At 41.3% G+C, this 21103-nt stretch overlaps 1 long non-coding RNA gene across 1 annotated transcript in view; it reads right to left on the bottom strand.

Annotated features, from left to right (window-relative positions):
- Positions 1 to 21103, bottom strand: part of LOC145519091 (uncharacterized) — a 383847-nt gene that overhangs the window by 185130 nt on the left and 177614 nt on the right. Inside the window, exon 3 of the long non-coding RNA XR_014063529.1 lies at positions 12264 to 12495. This is a non-coding gene — a long non-coding RNA (uncharacterized LOC145519091). The remainder of the gene's footprint in view (positions 1 to 12263; positions 12496 to 21103) is intronic.

The raw sequence follows: 21103 nt of genomic DNA on the forward strand, positions 1-21103 counted from the left end.
CCTTCCAATGAATATCCAGGACTGATTTCCTTTAGGATTGACTGGTTTGATCTCCTTGCAGTCCAGGAGACTCTCAAGAGTCTTCTCCAACACCACAGTTCAAAAGCATCAATTCTTCGCACTCAGCTCTCTTTATGGTTCAACTCTCACATCCTTACATGACTGATTAGAAAAACCACAGCTTTGACCAGACAGACCTTGTTGGCAAAGTAATGTCTCTGCTTTTTAGTACACTGTCTAGGTTTGTCATAGCTTTTCTTCCAAAGAGCAAGCATCTTTTAATTTCATGGCTGCAGTCACCATCTGCAGTAATTTGGAGCCCAAGAAAATAAAGTCTGTCACTGTTTCCATTGTTGCCCCATCTATCTGCCATGAAGTGATGGGACCAGATGCCATGATCTCAGTTTTTTGAATGCTGAATTTTAAGCCAGGTTTTTCATTCTCCTCTTTCACCTTCATCAAGAGGTTCTTGAGTTTCTCTTCACTTTCTGCCATAAGAGTGATGCCATCTGCATATCTGAGGTGGTATATCTGCATATCCACCACTATAAATTATGGTAAAACTTACCAACTGCAGAGCTTAAGTATGTGTAGCTTAATATATGTGAATTATACATCAGCAAAACTATTAAAAAGATTATCAGACTACATAATCAACAAAATCCAGTTGTATAATATTTATTAGGTATAATTTAAAAAAAAGATAAAAGCATTTTAAATAGGAAAGAGTGTGCTCTTGCGATGTCTAACCAGACAGAGATAATGATGTGGACCTATTAGTGCTGTGCTGTGCTTGGCTGGCCAGTCATGTCTGACTTCTTGTGACCCCATAGCCCGCCAGGCTCCTCTCTCCAGGGGGATTCTCCAGGCAAGAATACTGGACTGGGCTGCTGTACCTTCCTTCAGGGGATCTTACCGACCCAGGGGTAGGACCCAGGTCTCCTGCATTGCCAGTGGATTCTTAACCATCTGAGCCACCAGGAAAGCCCAAGAATACTGGAGTGAATAGTTTACCCCTTCTCCAGGGGATCTTCCCGATCCAGGAATCAAACCAGGGTCTCCTGCATTGCAGGCAGAGCTACCAGAGAAGCCCAAGCCTACTAGTATCAGACAGAAAAAATATATAATGTAGAAAGCATTAACATAGACAATAAAAACTTTTTATAATGATAAATGGCTCAAATAAACATATACATGTCTCAATTATAAATATAAACTACTAATAACATAACTTAAAAATATAGAAAACTGAAAGAAATTAAAGAGGAAATATACAATCCCAGGATCACATTTGGAATTTTTAACATGTATTTCTTAGTCACTGATAGAAGAGTAGACAAAGAGATCATTTATAATACAGAAGATTTAAACATAAAGATTAACTAACTTGAATTGTCATGTATGAAAGGCCATAACCAACAACTGCAGGATACAAATTCTTTTAATACTGTAAGTAAAATATTTACCAGAATAGACTAGGTATCTGACAACAGAGCTGAGGCCTATATAAATGATTTAAATTGATCAATATTTTTTTGAAACTCCAAAGAATTAAAATCAAGAATAAGAAGTTAAATAGAAAACCAGAGTTGATTATAATTCAGCCATGTGATAATGAGTAGATGACACAGCCAAGCAATAGCTTAGAAGAAAATGCATAGCTTAAAATACATATGTTAGTAAAGAAAATCTGTAAATGCTTATAATATGGAATCTTGTCTTCCAGCTAAGGGGTGAGAAAAATAACAGGAAATTGAATAAACAGAAACTATATAGATAAAAATAACCCAAATAAAGGAAGAAAAAAGAAAATAGAAAACAAACATAAATAGAAGCAAATCTCAATGCAGAAGCTTATTCTTCTAAATGAAAATATTAATGAATTTAATAAACTACTAGCATAAGTAATCAGAAAAAAGTGTATGTATGTCACTGTATGTTGTACACCTTAAATTTATGCAGTGCTGTCCATCCAATGATGCCTTAATAAAACTGGAAGAGACAAAAATCAAACATGTAGAAATAAATCAGCATGTGTAAAACTCCTGCTCTGTAATTTGCAAAGTGTACTTGAGAGAGACTAAGGAACGCCTAAACCAGTGGATAGAATCATGTTCTCTTCATAGATCAGAAAATCTAATATACATCAATTCTTCCAAACATACCAACAGACTCAGCGCAATGTCATTCAAATCACAAGTGTTTGAGTAAATTAACTTTCTTATGTAAACTTCATATAGGGTAGCCATGGAAATCCTGAAGTTGAAAGCTAGAGGTCTTACTCTACCAAACATGCTACCAAATATGATAAGATAGTGAGGTTTTCTGTAAAGACCCAGAGTGGGAGAGCATTTGCTATTGACAAACAGACCAGGGAAAAGAACAGAGTCTGAAAAGAGATTCACTCACGTAAGTCAACATGATTTCAAAAAGGTGTAACGTCACTTTAGTTAAGAAAGCACAGTCTTCTCAATTAATGGCATTGAATCACTTGCATAATTATTTAGCAAATTAACAAAATTTACCTTGAGATGGAATCATGTATGTAAAAGTGAGAGCTCGAATTTTAAAGCTTCTAGAAGAAAACCTAAGAGAATTGCTTTATGATTAAGATAGATTTATTAAATGGAATTCAGAAAGCACTTTGCCTAAAAGAAAAATTGGGTAATTTGACTTTAGTAATTTGACTTTAAAAATAAAAACTTTCACTCATAAAAATGTCATATAGTAAGGAAAAGTCAGACCTTAGATGGGATAATTTATCTGTAGTATATTTATTTAATAGATCCACATCTATCAAAATATAGAACGATTTCAAATCAATTATAAGAAGAGAAACTAATTAAAATTGGGCAAAATGCTTTACAAAGGAGAATATCAAAATATCCATTCACTGTTAAACATCATTATTCATCAAGCAAATGGAAATTTAAAATAGCAGTGAATCCTACCATAAGCGCTGCAGTTTAGAGACTGGAAAAATCAAAAATGTAGAGCAATTAGCAAGTAAAATATGAGGTTATCACACATATTTAGGATTAAATGAGTTAATGCACAATAATAATAATATGCAATCCAGTATGTAGGGAACATGGTTTGCACTCCCACAGGAAGCCAGCTTTCGATTTTTTTCCACTCCATTTAATTCATTTGCTGTCTGTCACACTGATATTTTAACTCTGTTGAAATGCTCATGGAACACAAATTTCAAAACATCATATGTAACACAGAGCATGTATTTCTTCATTCAAAAAAAATGAGACATTTCAATTTGAGGGTATGATTGCTTTCATATCAGAAAAGGAACACAAAAATTCCAAGTAATAGAAAACCATTTTCAAAAAAAGGAACAGCAGGAATTTTAAAATTAAGCATGATTTTCTGTCTTGTTTGCCACCAGGGGCAGTTTTTCCTCTTCTCCCCCCACAGGGGGAATGGCAGTGTCTGGAGGTATTCTCATTAGTCACAAGGCAGGTGTGCAACTGACATCTGGAGACAAGAGATGCCGCTAAGTATCTCATGATGCAAAGGACAGACCCCAACAACAAAGGCACATCAGGCCTAAAGGTCCACAGTTCCCAGTTGAGAACATATTGAACCCTAGCTTAGGACAATGTTCTGGCAGAAGTAAAAGTCATCTTTCTCCCAGACAGTGAAAATCCACATAAGTTCAGCCAAATTTCTTGTTCAAAATTATAAAATCCATAACATTCTGAAAACAGAAATCATTTCATTATCAATTGACTGGGCCTGGTTTACTCTGAGGATATTAATTGCCTTTGTTTATACAGTGTGATGTGAGCACGTTTGCCTTTCATTCTGGAAGTAACAATACATATGATACAAGAGTACTGCCTCAGACATTGAGGATTTGAGCATGCTCAGTCAAGTCTGACCTTTGTGACCCCATGGACTGTAGCCAACCAGGCTCCTCTGTCCACGGGATTTCCCAAACAAGAATACTGGAGTGGGCTGCCATTACCTTCTCCAGGGGGACATTCTTGACTCAGAGAGTGAATCCACGTCTCCTGCATTGCAGGTGGATTTTTTACCTCTGAGTCACTCAGACATTTTTGGGGAGTTATTAGAGTTTTATATGATGTATACACTGAAAGTGTTAGTTGCTCAGTCATGTCTGACTCTTTGTGACCCCATGGACTGTGTAGCCCGGCAGGCTCCTCTGTATATGGAATTCTCCAAGCAAGAATACCATAGTGGGTTGCCATTCCACTCTCCAGGGGATCTTCCTGACCCAGGGATTGAACCCAGGTCTCCTGCATTGCTGGTGGATCTTTTACTGTAGCCTGGCAGGCTACAGCCCAGTAAAGGATCCATAGGGTTTCAAGGAGTTGAACACAACTGAGCAACTAACACTAAAAGGTCAGAGTCAACTGCTAAAGGCATAGCAGCAGAAACTCAAATCTGAAACCAGGATCTGCAGAGGTGCCTTTAAACAACAGAAGCTGACTGTGTATGAGGCAATAATGCCTGCACTATGTCCACAGTACACACTGTACCCAACACTGATCACCTTCAATGCTTTTATGTAGCAATTAATACATATCTTCACATGTAAATAAATGGGGGATTGCAAATAAAGTCGTTGAAAAGTCAATCAGTCAACCTGGATAAGAATCCTGTACTCTCACCCCTGTAGCTGTGTGTTCTGGAAGGTATGTCTGGAATATCTCATTATTCTGTACTCCTTTGCTCCAATTCCCATGTGTTCTAGCAAAGAAGAATCATTTCTGCTTTGGAAACACTAGCACTCTTAAGTGAATAAGGGCAGCTATTTAGGATTAAAAAAACAGTATAGTCAAAGCTATGGTTTTTCCAGTAGTCATGTATGGATATGAGATTGGACCATGAAGAAGGCTGAGTGCCCAAGAATTGATGCTTTTGAACTGTGGTGTTGGAGAAGACTCTTGAGAGTCCCTTGGACTGCAAGATCAAACCAGTCCATCCTAAAGGAAATCAACCCTGAATATTCATTGAAAGGACTGATGCTGAAGCCGAAGCTCCAATACTTTGGTCACCTGATGTGAAGAGCCAACTCATGGGAAAAGACACTGATGCTGGGAAAGATTGAGGGCAGGAGGAGAAGGGGGTGACAGAGGATGAGATGGTTGGATGGCATCATTGACTCAATGGACATGAGTTTGAGCAGACTCTGTGAATGGTGAAGAACAGTGGAGCCTGGCATCCTGCAGTCCATGGATTGCAAAGAATTGGACTTGACTGAGTGACTGAACAACAACAAAAGAACAGATGTCATGGGTGTAGTTTGTTTTGTGTTTAGTAAAAAGCTCCCAAGCATGGAAGAAACCAAGTTAAATAAGAATGCATACTGTGCAAAATAGATTCACAGAAATAGAAAATGAACTTATGGTTACCAAAGTGGAGAGTGGGTCTGGAGTGTGGAGGTAAATTAGAAGTTTGGGATTAACAGATACACACATTATATATAAAATATATAAACAAAAAGGATCTACTGCATAGTACAGGGAGCTCTATTCAATATCTTGTAATAACTTTTAATGGAAAGGAATCTGAAAAAGAATATATCTATATATGTTTGGGCATAATTGAATCACTTTGCTGTACACTTGAAGCTAACACAACATTGGAAATTAGCTATAATTCAGTTAAAAAGTAGAGCTTGGTGATAAGAAGAAAGAACCCATGCTGTGGGACTGCTCCCAGATTCTCTGTCCAGGGATGGCTGGCTCACACTCGCAGACGCTGAGAGTACTAGCTGCTGATGGCTCGCAGCTCCCTCTCCCCGGAAACTGCTTCAGTAACTTCCCCCATGGCCAACCAGTGCTCTCCCCACACTCCTACCTTCCTCTCAACCTTCCAGGTGTTTCTTCAAAGAATATTCCCCAATAGGCCTTTCACTCACAGTTTGTTGCTGTTGTTCAGTCGTTAAGTCATGTCTGACTCTTCGCGACTCCGTGGACTGCAGCACACCAGGCTTCTCTGTCCTTCATTATCTCCTGGAGTTTACTCAAACTCATGTCCGTTAAGTCATTGATGCTATCTATTCACCTCATCCTCTATCATCTCCTTCTCCTTTGCCTTCAATCTTTCCCAACATCACGGTCTTTTCCAGTGAGTCAGCTCTTCACATCAGGTGGCCAAAGTATTGGAGCTTCCGCATCAGTCCTTCTAACTCAGAGTCTATTTCCAGGGAACTCGAGCTGATATAAACAATTATTTAATTTATTCAACAAATATTTAATAAGTATTTATTGCACAATGCAGTGTGTCAGATTCTAGAAATATAATGGCAAAAGATATTAAACAATTTTTCATGTGAGGAAAGTGTATTAATGGTTTCTACTTTTTTTTTTTGGAGTAGCCCAACTACACTTTATTTTTAAAATTTAGCATTTTTTCTTTTTTTAATTTTTTAATTAATTAATTTTTTATTGAAGGATAATTGATTTACAGAATTTTTCTATTTTCTGTCAAACCTCAACATGAATCAGCCATAGGTATACATATGTTCTTTTAACTAAGGGAAGGCTCAACCAATATTTGCACTTTATTCCAAATACAAAATCTATTTTCAAATGCCTTCTAAACTAAACATTAGGTATAAGTACTCAAATTTAGATATATCTTAAAGTTGGTGATGTTAGGGGAGCAGAGAGGAGTATGTCAGGATTTTAAGTTTGTTTGTTTGTTTGTTTTTCCCTGAATGGTAGAAAGATACAAAACAGTAGAATTCTAATATCTGTTCTCCTCTTAATTTTCTGCATGAATTAGTAAGTCACTTGCCTTCTTAAGGGTCACTTTTCTACCTCAGAATGAGACTATGAATTTATCTTTGAGATAAATATTATTATGCAATTTCTATTCAATCAGCCACTGAGGTTTTCAGGGAGCAATAATGTATGGGGAGACCAAAGGGATACCCTCTGAGTGATTGGTGTGGGGAAAGAACTAACACCAAGACCTGAGAGAGATACAGAAGAGTCAAAGAATTTAAGGAATAATGAGAAATATGAGCTAAGTTTTAGGCACTTCAGTAATTAGGCATAATGGTTCAGATTCTCTGTTTTTTTTCCTTTTATTTCCTAAGTGAGAATACATATTAAAATGAAAGACAAAAATAGAGAATTAAAAATGGGAATGAAGCTAGACTTATTAAACTGCACATGAATTTATATGCTAGAAATAGCACTTAAATGAGGAACAAAGACCATATAAGGCCCTGTAATGTAAGAAAATGTTAGATCCAATGTTTTAATTCTGGTTTATATGCGTCACACTTAGAGTAGGTGACAATGTTAGAATGTCAACTACCAACTTTCCTGAATTCCAGTTTGTTTGTTTGTTTCTTTGTTTTTCCTAACACATGCCATGGGAAATAAAGGAGTGAGCTCTAACTTGAATAAAAGAAAGAAATATTTTCTACACAGCTAATTATAATCTTGCAGCATCTCTCTTGTCAAAGGCATTAATTTGTTTACAATATCCTTCTTTCATTTCCTCTCTAGATGAGTGAACCACATTTCCTGCATTTTTACTTCATAAGTCAGTAAATCTTAGTATGAGGTTTGTGGTTTGTTCTTACCAAAGAGTATATGAATCTAAGACTTTGCCCAAACATCAAGGGTGTAACCTACCCATCCACTGTCAACTTTTAGAAGTGGGCCTTCTTCAGGTATTTGATTTGGTATTAAATGACCCTTAAGATAATGTAGGAGACTTGTACATCTGATGCAGAAGACTCCATAAATCTATTTTCCCTGTTGTCGTTCTTGTTGTTCAGTCACTAAATTGTGTCCAACTCTTTGTCACCCTGTGGACTGCAGCATGCCAGGCTCCTCTGTCCTTCACTATCTTCCAGAGTTTACTCAAATTCACGTCCACTGGTAGACTCCGGGAGGTGGTGATGGACAGGGAGGCCTGGCGTGCTGCGATTCATGGGGTCGCAAAGAGTCGGACACAACTGAGCGACTGAACTGAACTGAACTGAGTTGGTACTGACCAACCATCTCATCCTCTGTGCCCCCTCCTTTTCCTTTTGCCCTCAATCTTTCCCAGCATCAGGGCATTTCCAGTAAGTTGACTCTTTGCATCAGGTGGCCAAACTATTGGAGCTTCAGCTTCAGCATCAGTCTTTCCAATGAATATTCAAGGTTGATTTCCTTTAGCATTGATAGGTTTGATCTCCTTGCTATCCAAATGACTCTCAAAAGTCTTCTCCAGCATAATTCAAACGTATCAACTTTGTGACACTCAGTCTTCTTTATGGTCCAACTCTCATATCCATACAGGACTACTGGAAAACCACAGCTTTGACTCGATGGACCTTTGTTGGCAAAGTAATGTCTCTGCTTTTTAATATGCTGTCTAGGGTTGTCATAGCTCTCCTTCCAAGGAGCAATCATCTTTTAACTTCATGGCTGCAGTCACTGTCTGCAGTAATTTTGGAGCCCAAGAAAATAAAATTTGTCACTGCTTCTACTTCCCCCCTTCTATTTACCATGAAGGGATGGGACCAGACGCCAAGACCTTTGTTCTTTTTTAATGTTGAGTCTCATGCCAGCTTTTTCACTCGCCTGTTTTACCTACTTCCCCACTTTCTAGGAAACAGCTTTGGAATAGATGGCTTGCCTTTTCAATAGCTAGGCTTCCTGTGGAACAATGGAACCCAGAGCAGCTGATTCCTAGGAGAAAATCAATACAGCTGGTATATTTAGTAAATGAGTTAAAAATAGGGAAAAGTGAAGCAAAGCAGAAATTCAAAGTGGAAGGGGTACCCTGGGGATGAAGGCTTCCCAGATGGCACTAATGATAAAGAACCTGTTGGCCAATTCAGGACATGTAAGAGACACGAGGTCAATCCCGGGTTGGGGAGATCCCTGGAGGAGGAAATGGCAACCCACTCCAGTATTCTTGCCTGGAGAATCCCATGGACAGAGGAGCCTGGTGGGCTACAGTCCATAGTGTCACAAAGAGCCAGACATGAGTGAAGCAACTTAGCGCGCACGCACACACACACACACACACACACACACACACACACACACACACACACACACTCTCTCTCTCTCTCTGGGGATGCAGGGTCTCAGAGAGAAGTTCAGGAGCTGAGTGGCCGGGCCAGCATCGTGGTTTAGATGAAGAGGCCGCCAGGAGGGAGCTAGGACTCCGGAAGGAGAAGCTCTCTGACGGGAAAGAAAACCAGTGAGGAGAATCGTCAGCTCCAGAGATAGTATGAGAGAGAGAGACAGGGAGGGACAGAGGGAGACACAGAGTAAGGGGGTGGAGGGTGTGCAGATTCCAATTCATTCTAGAAAAAATTACCAGGCTTTGGCTCTCTTAACTGAATTATGTTGGGAGTCAGGAATGCTGGGAGCTGTCTTGCAGGCTTTCTCTCAGTTTTGAGCTCTCCCTGCTCTAGGCCGCCTACCTGTGACAGCAGGGCTTCCTGTGTTTTGGGGAGAATGGCCTCCATCTTTGTTTGCTTGGTCCTTATAGCTTAAGACCTCAGAAGCAAAGGCTGCAACCCCCTAGTGTCTCCAGGGACGATCCTGACCCTTGATCATGTGAGCATCCCAGGACAAATGATTGGGTTCAAGTGGATGGCGGCCCTCTGTCCAGTTTGGGTTATGTATTTACCATGACGGAGAAGGGGGACACCTCACGTATGAGTAGGGTAAACAAACATATACACAAACTGGAATCAAGAGAGGTGACAACACGGTGTTCATTGCACTTGGTACAATTGTATTTTCATCATGTTCTCTGCACTTATCAGCACATGGCTAGCCATGAGCTGGTTAAATTGGACAAGGCAATTCAGAAAGATTACCCATCAGGAAGTAAATTCCTTATTGAAAGTGCAAAGATAGGAGAATGGGTATATATGGCTTTAGACAATAGATATGATCCAGTTTGCAGAAATATAGGCAAATAAGGTCAGGAATAACTTAAGTACACAGCTAGAGACTGGACATCTGGTCTCAGATACACAATAGAGACTAATGATCAGACTAAGGTCTTTAGCAGAAAAGATGAGTTTCATACTTTTATACTAGACTTGCTTAAATCCCCCTTCCTAATTTGAAATAGTTCAAGACAGTGGGGGAAAGGTTCTCTCCTGTTATGTGCGGCAGAAAAGATCAGAGACTGACAAAATTAGGCAAGACTTGAGAATCTCTGTGCTTTTGAGAGGAACACCGACACTTCTGGTTTTCAGAAACAATTTTCTTTCTGATTTTCTCTCCTATATCATCGAGCTCCTAGCTATTGTAGAATTTTCAGCTGAGAAAATACTATTTAGTTCTCCTTAATTCATTTTCCTCTTCTCTTACTGATTGATTGAATAATGTAATTAAAGCAACACAGTCTGCTATATTGCCTGCAGTCATGATATTATCCACCAATATTTTTTGGAGTTCTATATAATTATATTAATCTGAAGCTTTTCAAACTAATTCAATCGCTCTTCAATAGAATATTGGATTAAGTTATTGATGTGAGGAAAGTTTTGCTGTTGTTGTTATATCTTATTCACTTTGAACTGAATGGCTCCATTTTTTTTTTTTATATTTGAATGAGTCCATTCTTAGTGACTACCTATTACATACAATTTAACTTTGATTCAAACCTCATTTATTTTCATTTATCCTTCTATATATTTCTGCAAACATTGCATGTAAGTTGCCAGGACCTTTAGAGTTGTTATAATCTTCTAAAAATGGACCAACGTTTCAATGTTCCATACTGTAATTTAAGGCATAGCATCTATTATAATCATTCATTCATGAAAACTTAATACTGAAGAAAACTAAATAGCAACACTCAAATTATCTTTTCATCATTAAAAAAAACAGTGGTGAATTATTCATAAATGTAACAGTATAAATTCTTAAGTGCATCTGACGACTGCTAAATATTGATGTCAAGAATAGGCCTCATTAATATCTGTCAAGTCTTACTGGAACACCTTGATATAAAAGCCATGATGATATTTACAGTGATAGAATTAATGTATTGACAGCAAGATCTACATTTTTCAGTGGGCAAAAATACTTTGGTGTCTACATAAACTTTAAGATAGGAGTTTTCAGTGAATAATAATTACGGTAAATCAAAGCTCTACAGAAACCTCTTATAAACATGCATACATGAGGTACTCTGTGAGTCCAGACTCCTTTAGAAACAGGTATAGTCTGATAGTGAAAACAAGAATAAAGAGCAATTTAAAAATAGAAATCTGAGTCAGCAGCAGAGTCTAGCTCCATGATCCTTAGAGCGATGCATTACTGTCCTTTTCCTTCAGAGCTAAAAGCATCAATATGTCTGAGGCAGGGGGGCCTACTCTACTGTTTAATTTACAGGAAGGACTTGACCATGGCACACAGGACTGCAGCTGTGGCGTGGAGAAAGGGGACAGGGGAGAGACGACACTATGAGTGGCTCTTTCTAGTACTGATTTCTACTGCCCGTTTTTATGATTCTTTCCTTCCAATATCAAAAACTTTTCGCCGTACAATCTTACAGCATCACACGGTTACATAATTTACATTAAAGGCAAGAAAAGTCCTCACAATCAAGATTATTAACTGAGGAGTCCCAGATCCATATGTGGGCTTCAGACAGCCTTTGAACACTGTTTTTTTTTGTGTGTGTATTGACATCTGCAATTTGTTTCTGGAAAGGGTATTCGTGGGATCACCAATGATTTTTTTACATGGGCCATAAAACAAAATTTAAGAAGTCCTGATGTAGAAACTAGATTCAAAGAAAGTTACTTTGGGGGGAGTGATTATGTTCTGGAGAGACAGTACCCGGTGGATCTTGTGTTTTTATATTATTTTTTTTAATTGAGGTCTGCAATGTTTATGTTAGTTTCTGCTGTACAATGGAGCAAATCAACCATAAGTCCCCTCCCCCACCCCTTCAGGTCATCACAGAGCACAGAACTGTGCTCCCTGTGCTATGCAGCAGCTTCCTGCTAGCTATCTATTTTATGCATGGAAGTGTGAATAAGCAGAAGTGCTGACTGTTTATTCAGGACTATCTTTACAAGGATGATCCTACAGCAAATTCTCTCAGACGAAAAAGCTCTCCCTTTGGCACAAAGGGAAGGTTTGCATATAGACTCTGAGGATAAAGAGTGGAGTGTCTCCCTCTGGAGCCAAGGGCCGATTTGCCTACTGCAATTACAGTAAATGCCTTGGGCTCCCGAACCTCAGGGTCCCTTTCTTGTAACGGAGGTCACTGTATGTTGCAAGTGTCACCTGAATCTCGAGTGTCATCCTGTGGGGATTAGGACACAGAGAAGCAGGACAAGGAAATGCTGATCCTCTGTCTTCTGTGTTGCTCTCGGCAATCAAATCCTTTGTCTTGACTCAGGAAATATGATGTCTTCAGCCCAGCCAGCATCATGAACTGACCGCAGGCTGACCACACAATATCATATCTTCACAGTTTTGGCCATAAGCGTGGACATGTTGACAAAGGCATGCCTTTCTGGAAGAGAAAGAAATGAAAGCCCTCTTGGATAGTTTGTAACTGAGCAAAAACCTACAAGGCCTTCCTAGAATAGACCCCTACTCATGTCCTCTGCCTGCCTTTAGTTTGTAGAAAATTTTAGTCAAAGAATAATCAGAGAAGAGAGAAAATGCAGAACGAAATCAAAACAGTCAAGCAAGACAAAGTAATAATACTTTAGCCATTAAACAGAGTCAAGGACCTTTAATTCTTCTTCAAGGACTCTATGTAACTTTCTGAGCCATGTCATTTGAACTGTTTTGAACATAATGAAACAAGCATGGAGACCCCAGTCGAAACCAGAAGGTCGATGATGCCAACTCCTAATTACCTCAGCACCAACCAATTACAAGCATGTCCACTAGCTGACCACACCTTGTTCCTACAAAACTCCTCACTACCCCCTGCAGAGGGGACACACAGTCTTGCGGGTATTAGTCCATTGTGACCCTGTTTCCTGGCAAAGCTATTCTTTTCTACTTCACCCAAAACTTTCTCTGCAATTTCTACTCAGCATCAGTGAACAGAGGCCAGGTTTCACTGAGGCAAGAAGATTAACAGGATTTGAGGGAAGTCCACAGTCACCCATAGCAACCATATTGACCACAATGCACAGTCAACTGGGCAATAAATGGTTCTTTCTGCCATGGCGATGGGTTGGTAGGAGCTGGGGAGGTGGCTGCAGCCTGAGGACCATCGGGTAAGTTCAAGGACTTGTGTCCACACAGTGCTCTAGTCATGGCTGTGTCTCCTAAGGAAGGGGCACTTCCTGGCCTGTCTGATGCCAGCCTTAGGTTTGCCCGATTATAAAAACTAGTACTAAGATTCCTCCTAGGGTGCAGAATGTTCCACCCCTTTTCAGACAAGAGTTGCAGAAACGCATGCTCACACTGTACATGAGAGGAGAGACATGGCAACCACTGTGGACAGGTACCAGGTGTAGTGCAAGAAAAAATTTGGGAGAGGAGAGCCTGGAGGCGAATGACATTTTGTCAAAGAATGATAACAACTGTCCCTATGTCTCAACCGCCTCTGACTTAGATCATTCACAAGCAAGAGTAAAAGTTGCTAGAGACTTCTGCAATGGGTCTTCTAAGCTATCAAGGAGGTTCAACTTCCTAGGGAAGATTTCCCTGACTCAAACTCCCGTGAGAACCCACAGAAGAGAGTGACACTTACATGCGGCTTTCACCATCTTGGGCTAGGTTTACAGTGAAGAACATGACCCAGTAGACAGTTTGACTGAACAAAGGAATTTTATTAAAGATATATTACCTTAGTCATTTGTGCAGCCCTAGAAGATTCTCCTAGCCATTTGTTGACAACGGGAAAGACCTTAAATAGATGTCGTGATAATGGAACACTGAGTTGGTGGACTCCTTTAAAAAGATGTCACTGTGTGAGTCCCTCCCAGGTCAGCCAAACGGTGCAAACCCCGTAGTAGGGCAGCAATACGGGGAGAACTGCTGAGTCAAGAGATGATGTCAATAATGACGACCTTGTATGTGTGTGTGCCTTTGTGTGCACATCCACACTCAGTGGTGTCTGACTCTTTTGTGACCCCATGGACTGTAACCAGGCTCCCTTGCCCATGGAACTTTCCAAGCAAGAATAACAGAATGGGTTTCCATTTCCTTCTCCAGGGGATCTTCCCAACCCAGGGATCAAACTTGCTTCTCTTGTGTCCCCTGTATTGGCAGGTGGATTCTTTACAACTAGCACAACCTGGGAAGTGGAAGAGCAAAACTTTCAATTTTTTTGGTTGAGTTGCAAGCACTCAGTGCCCCCCGACCCTGCAGCAGGCCACCACCAACCCATGCCTCTGCTAGAGACTCCTGGACACTCACAGACAAGTCTGGGTCAGTCTCTTGTGGGTTCACTGCTCCTTTCTCCTGGGTCCTTGTGAGCACAAGGTTTTGTTTATGCCCTCCGAGCATCTCTGGTGAGTATAGGGTTTGATTCTAAATGTGATTTCACACCTCCTACCATCTTGATGGGGCTTCTCCTTTGCCCTTGGAGGTGGGGTATTTTTTCTTTGGTGGGATTCAACAGTCTCCTGTTGATGGTTGTTCAGCAGTGAGTTGTAAACTTGGACTTCTCGCAGAAGAAGATGAGGGCATGTCCTTCTACTCCGCCATCGTGGCTCTTTGTTGCATCAGTGTACAAAATAGCAAACACCTTGGGTTTTCAGAAAAATCCACAGAAAAATATTTATGCATAAGTTTCACCTTAGGCAGACACCTGAGGGGCTCACATGCCACCGTGATGACGACCTTCGCTGACTGTCCCGTACCCTTCCCGGCAACTGCCAGCACCAGCACTGAGCAACTGACACTGACTAACAACAACTAACTACTCGCCACCGCTGAGTCCACAGGGTCCGGGGGCATGAGTGTAGTGGTGCCTGCATGGGGCCCTTTGAAGGAGGTTACCATTATCTTCATTACCTCCACCATAGTTTGGTCCCAGGTCAAACCACAGGGAAGGAACACAGCCCTGCCCATAACAGAAAACTGGGTTAAAGGTTTACTGAGCATGGTCCCACCCATCAGAACAAGACCCAGCTTACCCCTCAGTAAGTCCCTCCCATCAGGAAGCTTCCATAAGCGTCTTATACTTATCCATCAGAGGGAGACAGAATGAAAATCACAATCACAGAAAACTAACCCAACTGATCACATGGACCACAGATGAGTCTAACTCAATGAAACTATGAACCATGCCATGCAGGGCCACCCAAGATGGAAGGGGTCATAGTGGAGAGTTCTGACAAAACATGGCCCATTGGAGAAGGGAAGGGCAAATCACTTCAGTATTCTTGCCTTGAGAACCCCATGAACAGTATGAAAAGGCAAAAAGATATGATACTGAAAGATGAACTCCCCAGGTTGGTAGGTGCCCAATATGCTACTGGAGAAGAGTGGAGAAATAGCTCAAGAAAGAAAGAAGAGACAGAGTCAAAGCAAAAACAATGTCCAGTTGTAGATGTGACTGGTGATGGAAGTAAAGTCTTATGCAGTAAAGAACAATATGGCATAGGAATCTGGAATGTTAGGTCAACGAATCAAGGCAAATTGGAAGTAGTCCAACAGGAACCAAGAGTGAATGTCGACATTTTAGGAATCAGTTAACTAAAATGGACTGGAATTGGGTGAATTTAATTCAGATGACCATTGTATCTACTACTGTGGGCAAGAATCCCTTAGAATAAATAAAGTAGCCCTTATACTCAACAAAAGAGACTGAAATTCAGTACTTGGGTACAATCTCAAAAATGACAGAATGATCTCTGTTCATTTCCAAGGCAAACCATTCAATATCACAGTAATCCAAGTCTATGCCCCAACCAGTAATGCTGCAGAAGCTGCAGTTGAACAGTTCTATGAAGACATACAAGACATTCTAGAACTAACATCCAAACAAGATGTCCTTTTCATCATAGGGGACTGGTATGCAAAAGAAGGAAGTCAAGAGATACCTGGAGTATCTGCTGAGTCAAGAGATGATGTCAAGTTTGGCCTTAGAGTACAGAATGAAGCAGGGCAAAGGCTAACAGAGTTTTCCTAACAGAACACACTGGTCATAGCAAACACCCTCTTCCAACAACCCAGGAGACTCTACACGTGGACATCACCAGATGGTCAATACCAAAATAAGATTGATTATATTATTTGCAGCCAAAGATGGAGAAGCTCTATACAGTCAGCAAAAACAAGACTGGGAACTGACTGTGTCTCAGATCATGAACTCCGTATTGTCAAATACACATCTGAATTGAAGAAAGCAGGGAAAACCAATAGACCATTCAGGTATGACCTAAGTCAAATCTCTTATGATTATACAGTAGAAGTGACAAATAGATTCAAGGAATTAGATCTGATAGACAGAGTGCCTGAAGAGCTATGGAGGTTCATGACATTGTACAGGAGGCAGTGATCAAGACCATCCCCAAGAAAAAGAGACACAAAAAGGCAAAATGGTTGTCTGAGGAGCCTTAGAAATAGCTGGAAAAGAAGAGACGTGAAAGGCAAAGGAGGAAAGGAAAGATATACCCATTTGAATGCAGAGTTCCAAAGAATAGCAAGGAGAGATAAGAAAGCCTTCCTCAGAGATCAACGAAAAGAAAGAGGAAAACAATACAATGGGAAAGACTAAAGAACTCTTCAAGAAAATTAGAGCTACCAAGGGAACATTTTATGCAAAGCTAGGCACAATATTAAGGACAGAAATGGTGTGGACCTAACAGAAGCAGAAGATATTGAAAAGAGGTGCCAGGAAAACACAGAAGAACTATACAGAAAAGATCTTCATGACCGAGATAGCCACGGTGGTGTGATCACTCACATAGAGCCAGACATCCTGGAATACGAAGTCAAGTGGGCCTTAGAACGCATCACTATGAACAAAGCTAGTGGAGGTGATGGAATTCCAGCTGAGCCATTTCAAATCCTAAAAGTTGATGCTGTGAAAGTGCTGCACTCATTATGCCAGCAAATTTGGAAAACTCAGCAGTGACCACAGGACTGGAAAAGGTCAACTGTCATTCCAATCCCAAAGAAAGGCAATGCCAAAGAATGTTCAAACTCCTGCACAATTGCAGCCATCTCACACACTAGCAAATCAATGCTCAAAATTCTCCAAGTCAGGCTTCTATGGTACGTGAACAGGAACTTCCAGATGTTCATGCTGGATTTAGAAAAGGCAGAGGAACCAGAGATCAAATTGCCAACATCCATTGCATCATCAAAAAATCAAGAGAGTTCCAGAAAAAAACATCTACATGTGCTTTACTGACTGCCCCAATGCTTTTGACTGTGTGGATTACAACAAACTGTGGAAAATTCTTCAAGAGACAGGAATACCAGACCACCTTACCTGTCTCCTGAGAAATCTATATGCAGGTCAAGAAGCAACAGTTAGAAACAGACATGGAACAACAGACTGGTTCCAAATAGGAAGAGGAGTATGTCAAGGCTGTATATTGTCACCCTGCTTATTTAACTTATATGCAGAGTACAGCATGTGAAATGCTGGGCTGGAGGAAGCACAGGCTAGAATCAAGATTGCTGGGAGAAATATCAATAACCTCAGATATGCAGACGACACCACCCTTATGGCAGAAAGTGACAAACTAAAGAGTCTCTTCATGAAAGTGAAACAGGAGAGTGAAAAGTTGGCTTAAAACTCAACATTCAGAAAACTAAGATGCCATGATCTTAGTCCCATCACATCATAGCATATAGATGGGGAAACAATGGAAACAGTGAGAGACTTTATTTTCTTTGGCTCCAAAATCACTGCAGATGGTGACTGCAGCCATGAAATTAAAAGACACTTGCTCCTTGTAAGAAAAGACAAATGCTCAGGGCTGGGGCAATGGGATGACTCAGAGGGATGGGATGGGGAGGGAGGTGGGAGGGGAGTTCAGGATGGGGAACACATGCAAACCCATGGCTGATTCATGTCAATGTATGGCAAAAACCACTACAATATTGTAAAGTAATTAGCCCCCAACTAAAATAAATAAATTTAGTTTTAAAAAAGAAAAGCTATGATCAACCTAGACAGCATATTAAAAAGCAGAGATATTACTTTGCCGACAGAGGTCTGCCTAGTCAAAGCTACGTTTTTTTCAGTAGTCATGTATGGATGTGATAGTTGAACCATAAAGGAAGCTGAGTGCCAAAGAATTGATGCTTTTGAACTTTGGTGTTGGAGAAAACTCTTGAGAGTTCCTTGGACTGCAAGGAGATTAAACCAGTCAATCCTAAAGGGAATCAGTCCTGAATATTCATTGGAAGGACTGATGCTGACGCTGAAGTTCCAATACTTTGGCCACCTGATACAAAGAATGGACTCATTGGAAAAGACCCTGATGCTGCAAAAGATTGAAGGCAGGAGGAGAAGGGGACAACAGAGGATGAGATGGTTGGATGGCATCACCCTCTCGATGGACGTGAGTTTGAGCAACTCTGGGAGTTGGTGATGGACAGGGAAGCCTGGTGTGCTGCAGTCTGTGGGGTGTCAAAGAGTCGGACACCGCAGAGCAGTGGATCTGAACTGAACTGAACTGAGTTGCAAGCATGAGCCATGCCACTCAGATACAGAAGTCAGCGTGCCTTGTGTAGTGGTGTGCAGTCAGACTCTCCATTCCCGGCCCCAGTACCTCCCTCCTCAGTGCTCAGACCTCAGATGATGAAAGGAAAAGATGATTAGGGGTGTGGTCAGGATCTCAAACTTCAGGGAGAGGAGGAGCTCCAACCTGTCTGATATTTTTAGGGCAGTCACTGTGTGACCAACCTATCTGATACTGTCGGGAAAAGGGGCATCTCCATTCCCCTAAATGTGTTTTAGTGCTGTTCCCATTGGGACGGGACATGAAACTGACCTTGTCCTTGGGGGCAGGCAAGATGGACCAAATCAATGTGCTTTTCTTGTTTCTATGTAAGTAAGTATGTGAAGTCGTTCAGTCGTGTCCGACTCTTTGCAACCCCATGGACTGTAATCTGGCAGGCTCCTCCGTTCACGGGATTCTCCAGGTAAGAATACTGGAGTGTATATAGTAGGCACTGAGGTGCTTTGTACCTGTAAATCTCTGTCACATAAACTCTAGAAGGATTCTTTCAATTGGGGGTTCCTCATGCAGAGAAGCGCTAGTACCCTTAGGACCCTGGAACCCTGATGAGCACTTTGAGTTGAAAGTTTCTCTGCCTGACGCTGCTGCCAATGGAGCTAGTGGCACAGGGAGGCACTCTCGCGCACACACAGCCCTCCAGGGCTTCAGACTCGTCGCCCATTTGGCACCGCTACCAGACACACCCTCTTCAAGAACAACCAGTAGCTTCCTAATGCGGCGATGGGTGTTTGTTCAGACCAAACACCTGACCCACGAGCCCTATGACTGAAGAGATCATGATGGGTGTGTCAACTCAGACTCCAGGACTCACAATGTGATGATGACCCCAGGGCACTCACTTTTCAGATGGAAATGGTATAGGCAAGAAATTGCAAGGCTAGCAAACACCTCTGAGCCCTCTGCTTGACCTGGCCTTAGGCTTGACCTCCAAGAACCAGTCTCACATCACAGATTTCTTTCTTTTCCCTCCACACTAAGAGACTTGCACAAACACATCTTAGTCAGTTCAAGCTCCTATAACAAAATACCTCAGATCGGGTGGTTTGAACAACAGATAGTTATTTCTCTCAGCTCTGGAGGCTAGAAGTTCAAGATCAAGGTCCCAGCTAGTCGGGCTCCTGATGAGAGCTTTCTTCTTGGCTCAGAGAGAGTGGGTTTCTTCCTCTTCTTATAACAACACCAACCCCGTCACGGGGCTCCACACTTTTAACCCCATCTGAACCTGATTGCTGCTGTACGGCCCTAGCTCCTACTATCAGCACACTGGGGATTAGGATTTCAATGTGAGAATTTTAAAAGGACAAACGTTCAATCCATAACAAAGTCCTAGCGTAGCTTCTAACAGCTCAAGGTTTCGTTCTAGAATGACCCCAGCCTCCCTTGAAGTTCAGTTCAGTCTCTCAGTCATGTCCGACTCTTTGCGACCCCATGGACTGCAGCATGCCAGGCTTCCCTGTCCATCACTTACTCCCAGAGCTTGCTCAAACTCATATCCATCGAGTCTGTGATGCTATCCAACCATCTCATCTTCTGTCATCTCCTTCTCCTCCTGCCTTCAGTCTTTCCCAGCATCAGGGTCTTTTCCAAGGAGTTCGTTCTTCACATCAGGTGGCAAAAGTATTGAAGCTTCAGCTTCAGCATCACGTGGCCAACATATTGGAGTTTCAGCTTCAGCTGAAGCTGAAACTCCCTTGAAGTGCATACCTGCAAAACTCAGAGCTACCAGGAGAACTGACTGTTTCAGCCAAAACTCAATGATAGGCAGATAGACACCTTAAACCCTCTTGGAGCAGTTATTTTAGAAAGCTTGGGATGAGAAATCCTTTCTCTGGCCCTTTGAGGTATAAATCGTCTGAGACCCACAGCTGTCTTCTCTAGGACCTGAAAACATCTCTCTGAAATGCAAGCATCAAGTTGCTCTGGATTCCCAAATCTCAGGCATTCTTTCTTGTGATGATGGTGGTAACCTTAATGAGATGCTGTCTCAGACCAACTGAATGGATTTCATCCCAGCCTCTAGGTCATATGAATCAGGGAAGAGAACAGAGTGCCTTACTCTTAGGAAATTTTGCCGAAAATCGAGACAGCATAGAAATGAGTGATGTTTATTATCAGAAGACAATCCCTTATGGGTTTCTCACATTTCTGCTTATCTTGCAATAAAGCAGGGGTGTCAGCTGGCTTTATTCCACAACATCTTTGTTGGAAATGTCAAGGGTGTCTTCAGAGCGATCAGTCTTGGAAGACAGAGATAGCATCTCTGTCCAGAGTAAAGGGCGAGTTTATTTACTAGCTGTCATAGAAGAGCTATATTCCCAAAGCTCAGACTCCTTCCGATAACACAGCCCACTGCACATGCAGGTGTCACCAGGCAAGTACTGTTCTCTGAGGGAATTAGGGCTGGTGGAAGCAGTTGTAAGCAAATGCTGATATTTTGACTTATCACTACTT

The sequence above is a fragment of the Giraffa tippelskirchi genome, chromosome 8 (genome assembly GCF_054371585.1).
Source record: "Giraffa tippelskirchi isolate mGirTip1 chromosome 8, T2T-mGirTip1v1.2.pri, whole genome shotgun sequence".
NCBI lineage: Eukaryota > Metazoa > Chordata > Mammalia > Artiodactyla > Giraffidae > Giraffa > Giraffa tippelskirchi.